Below are 5,068 nucleotides of genomic sequence, written 5' to 3'. Positions count from 1 at the left end.
CATTTTTTGTTTCTGAATTTTTCAATAATAAAGGTAAGTTATGAACACCCGGAAAGTCCCTGAAATTAATTACTTGACAACTTGAGAAATTTTCAGCCTGAACGTTGAGGGTTTTTTTTTTCTTGAAACACCAACAGGTAATGTTGCTCCAGTGTAGGCGTTATACCTCCTCCTCAAGTAAGATGAGGCTATGGCATTATTGTTTGACCTGATTTACGCTTTCAGTATTCTTTTAAAACTGGAATGCTATCCATTTGAAGTTACTCTGTCTACAGTGCCACTATTATATGTCATAGTGAAGGCGCGTGGCTGAATGGTTAGGGCATTCGGCTCACGATCGTAAGGTCGTGAGTTCAATTCCTGGCGACGCGTTGTGTCCTTGAGCAAGACACTTTATTTCACGTTGCTCCAGTCCATTCAGCTGACAAAAATGAGTAGTACATGTATTTCAAAGGGCCGGCCTTGTCATGCTATGTGTCACGCTGAATCTCCCCGAGAACTACATTAGGGGTACACGTGTCTGTAGATTGCTAAGTCACTTGCACGTTAATTTCACGAGCAAGCTGTTCCGTTGATCGTATCAGCTGGGACCCTCGTCGTCGTAACCGACGGAGTGCTCCTATTATATGTCATTGCTTTATTGTTGTTGCTGTGGCTGTTGTCCGTGTCGTTGCTAATTATAATAATGTATTTTGTTTTGTTTTTCTTTGCTTGCTAATTCTAGAAGGTTTAATGCCTATGGCCTTTGGAGGATCACTGAAACTAGTACACGTGATGCCGTTGCCGTTCCATTTAAACTGTTGCAGGTCAACACTTGCAGGAAAGACATGAGTCGGCAGAGAGAAGATTCCAAAGAGCATAGGGTTAGTCCAGAAACGGAGATTGGATTAGTGGATCAGAAATGTTTGAATATGGAGAAGGTATGAGACAAACTAGCTCTGAGGAAGAGCGGCCATTATAACAAAACAGGAGGGAGGGGACAATGTGCTCATGGGCGGGAGGCTGGCGCTTGTTGGTTGGTGAATGAATGACAGTCAGTTGACTGGATGTGGTTTAAGATGTCTGTGTGCATAGCAGTAGCACCGTCCTAGGTTTAAGAGCAGTATTTCATTGTGGGTCTCACTTGAACTTTTGTAGAGTGTCAGCAGCCGTTGGGAGCTCAAATATCTTCTAGCCCTGAAGAGTGGGGCCAATTCTTGCGATGGTGTGCTATTTATGAATTTATTTGGTCTTTTTTTATTTTGTTAGTGATGGCAGCTATGGTGATGGTGGTGGTGGTGGTGATGGTGACAATGATGACGAAGGTGGTGGAGATGGTGATGATGAATATGAAGATGGTGGTGGTGGCGGTGGCGGCGGCGACAGTGGTGGTGGTGGTGGTGGTGGTTATGCTATTCTTCGTGTATTGTTATCGCCGTTGCTCAAACCCGATAAATAAAAGAGGCTTGTTTCTCTCATTATAATACGGTCTTTTTTTTACATAAGCTGCCATTTATAAAACAATTTCTTTTTTAATGCTTTCAACGAAAGACGAATTAAATACAAACATCTTCATATAGAAATGATATATTCCTAGGAAAAAAAAATGTTCTTTTCAGCAACTGGACATGTTACAAAAAAGAAAAAAAGACAAGAAAAAGTAATTCACAATTTATTGAAATAAATATTATTTTTACCATGTTTCAATGTGTCTGTCTCATTCATTATTAACTAATAATAATAATAATAATAATAATAATAATAATAATAATAATAATGATAATAACGATAATAATAATAATAATAATAATAATAATAATAATAATAATAATAAACGATGATAATGATGATGATGATGTAAAATAGTTTGGATATTTACAAATGAATAATATAAAGTAGAGTAAAAAAAAATTATGATTTGAGTTTGTTGTTTTAGTCTGAGTTGCACCGGAAGTCAATGTAAGTCAGTAAAATTGCGAGTTTTGTGTACAAAATATTCTGTGTAAAATGTGAGCGTATACATATATTAGCGTGTACCTATGAGTTATAATACTTATGTAAAAGCAATTAAACGGTGGTTTATGCATGACGCAGACATCAGCCCACGTGTCGAAACCGGAAGCTGCCAAAAACAAAAACGAATAAAATAAACAATAAAAAAATGAGGAAGTGGGTTATTTTTCGCCAAGTCTCTGGCTGATCAGTTTGATTGGTGACCCTCACCGGAAACGAGAGACAGGTGCTACGTAAGGATGGATTCACGGTTGTTGGGCGTCAGAAGGGATGATAGAACCCTTTTAGGAGTGGTCATGGCGTGCTGTGTCAATGTGAACCTGTTTGTTAATAAAAAAAGATGTGGGGGCTGCTTCGCCAAGCGCGTTCATCTTTGCGTTCCCTTTACTCCTGAAGACCGATCCTTACGAGAGGAAGCGAGACACACACGCACACACGCGCACACAGACGCACATACACACACACATGCACACATACAATATTTGTATATGCATGCATGTATGAATTAATGTGTATGTGCATGTGTGTGTGTGTGTGTGTGTGTGTGTGTGTGTGTGTGTGTAGTAAAATAAGGATTCAGATAGAATCAGGTACTTGCATTTGAGTATAAATATATTGTGTGTGTGTGTATATATGTAGCCCCCCTCTTCCCCTTCTCTCTCTCTTTCCCTTCTCTCTTTCTCTCTCTCTCTCTCTCTCTCTGAATCTTTTATCATTCAGTAGCATGAAAACTGTTTTTATTTCTTATAATTGTTGTTGTTGTTATGATAATTCTAAATTATTTTAAAGGGAGTTGTTTATCTATTTCCCTTTTGCCATTTTGTCCAATTCGATATCTAGAACTCGCCAATCTTCGTAGATGGATTCGCTTGCAGATTGCAATTTTTCAATTATACAATTATGTCTTCAAACTTTAGCAGGTCTATGGAGGTGATATTGAATGCAAAAATCATGTCACTAATTTCATTACGATTACAAATATGTTTGTGACTACCTGGTCGAGGAGACGCATTTTTCAAAATTTGTAGCACCATCACGTTATCATCATCAGAAATTCTGAATAGAGTTTTCTCAACATTTACGCTCTCCAGGAATGAACTACAAGAAAGTAATACACGATTTTAAAGAATGCTAAAAATACATTGGTAGTTGATGCAACACGTCTTTCAAAACTCACAGCCATGCTGATCTATCCAACGACTAGCTTTAAAATATGCATACTTTCTATTTCCGTGCAACACGATGCCGACAAACGTTTCTTGTTTATTTTACGACCAAGTAAGAATGCTTCACTTCTGGAAGTTTAGGAATTCCGGGTTAGAGGTCGTCGGTTTTATTCTTATTATAAACTTGAAAATTTAGGAGCTCTTCACTCTCAGCATCTTTTTTAATGATTCCATTTCTTCGGTTGGTGCACTGCCTGATTCAGCTTGGGTGGGTTTATTGCCCATTCCATGGTGATTTAGAAATTCTCATAATCACCTGAGACCAGTTCTAAAATTCTTGTTGCCCATATGGCAATAGCACTTTAAGATCCGGCACCCTTGACGTTGTTAATAAGAGATCTTTGGTTAATAAGCGCTTCATTAATGTCTTCTCATGGTTTGTATCTTCCCCAACTCTCATACACTTCCTTGCACCAGTGGCGTAATTCAGAATTTCTCACGTTTTATTTCTAAGAAAATGTAAAAATGTTATCTTTTACCTTGTATATACACAAAACTTGGCATTTTAATAAATACACTTCACAAATTCTCGCCATCGAAGCCAGCCTTTAACTTCTTTATAAATTTTGGCTTCCCGTTCACAGATAGAGTCACAATATTTTTCGCTTGATTATTATTCTTCTTTAAAATCACATTACAAAATACAAGGCTGAAACATACCTAATCACTGAAATAGCAATAATTTTTAAACTACGTCACCCAGATATGGTAAATTTGGTAGTTTCCTTTTCTTTTTCTCTTACATTTCTCACTCAGAAAAAATTTGATTTCATGCACCAAATGGGAGAAGATATAATTTTTGAAGTTATATTCTTTGGAATGAAGAATGAAATTATATGCCACATTCTTTATCTAGAAATGTCTAGAGTAGTGGTTCTCAACCGGGGTCCATATGACATTTGGGGTCCATTTTGTTGATATAATTTAAGTGCAATAAATTGGTTATATTACTAAAATACACAAAATATTTCGACAGTCTTCTAATGCAATTTTTTATATTCAATTATAAAATTATAATGGGATTTTTAAAAATATCGAATGACTGTGAGGTTCTACTTAATCAAAATAGAAATCAAAGGGGTCCATAGTTAAAAAGAAAATGGGTGAGAACCACTGTTCTGGAGCGACAGAAAACTACATTGACATTGAAAACTACGCAAATTACCGAACAGGGTGCCATTGCATAGTTCTATAAGTTTTACTTTTTCTTCAATAAGAATAAGACTGTGCAATAGTTTGGATTTCGTAGAGGCTGGTCACAAATCTTCAATGTTCTCTCTCAAAATATAACAGATTTACACTGAGTGGATGATAGCATTTTCAAAAATATTTGAACATCTTACTGTGCCCAGGCTCCGGTGAGTCTTCACTGTGGTAGGAGTCACGAATCTAGTTTTTTGTTTCATTCGCAAAATATGCATCTTTTAAGACAGTAAAGAATCTGAAAATCGGTTATAATAATAAAGTTTTCCAATCTAATTGTTATGAAGGTATGATGTTGTGGAGAATGAAATTGGAAGGAAAAGTTATAGAGGTTTAAAAATCGAAAAAACCATATTTATAGCCAATAGCGAGACACAAATTTTCTGCGTTTAGCGAAGCGGTGTCAACTTTAAGGTTGTACCCTGTGTAATTTATAGTTTAGCATCTCTTCATTGTAGGTTTCTAAACAAACTGAAAAATACCTAATAAAATCAACATGTATCATCTTACTGTTTCTTCTGTCTCTTCATTGATTGTATGTCTTTATTTTATTATTATTATCTTTTTTTTTTTGTTAATTTGTAATATTAACATATCTGTCTGCATGGGTTTATTTTATGCGTATTTCAGTATTATGATTACCTGTC

At 36.1% G+C, this 5,068-nt stretch overlaps 1 long non-coding RNA gene across 1 annotated transcript in view; it reads left to right on the top strand.

Annotated features, from left to right (window-relative positions):
* Window positions 1-1,293, top strand: part of LOC149137233 (uncharacterized) — a 16,926-nt gene extending 15,633 nt beyond the window's left edge. Inside the window, exon 2 of the long non-coding RNA XR_016240744.1 lies at window positions 1,249-1,293. This is a non-coding gene — a long non-coding RNA (uncharacterized LOC149137233). The remainder of the gene's footprint in view (window positions 1-1,248) is intronic.
* The last annotated feature ends 3,775 nt before the right edge of the window (window positions 1,294-5,068 follow it).

Source organism: Octopus bimaculoides, chromosome 2 (genome assembly GCF_046866305.1).
Source record: "Octopus bimaculoides isolate indiv1 chromosome 2, ASM4686630v1, whole genome shotgun sequence".
Lineage (NCBI taxonomy): Eukaryota > Metazoa > Mollusca > Cephalopoda > Octopoda > Octopodidae > Octopus > Octopus bimaculoides.
This window is presented reverse-complemented; position numbering and strand designations above follow the sequence as displayed.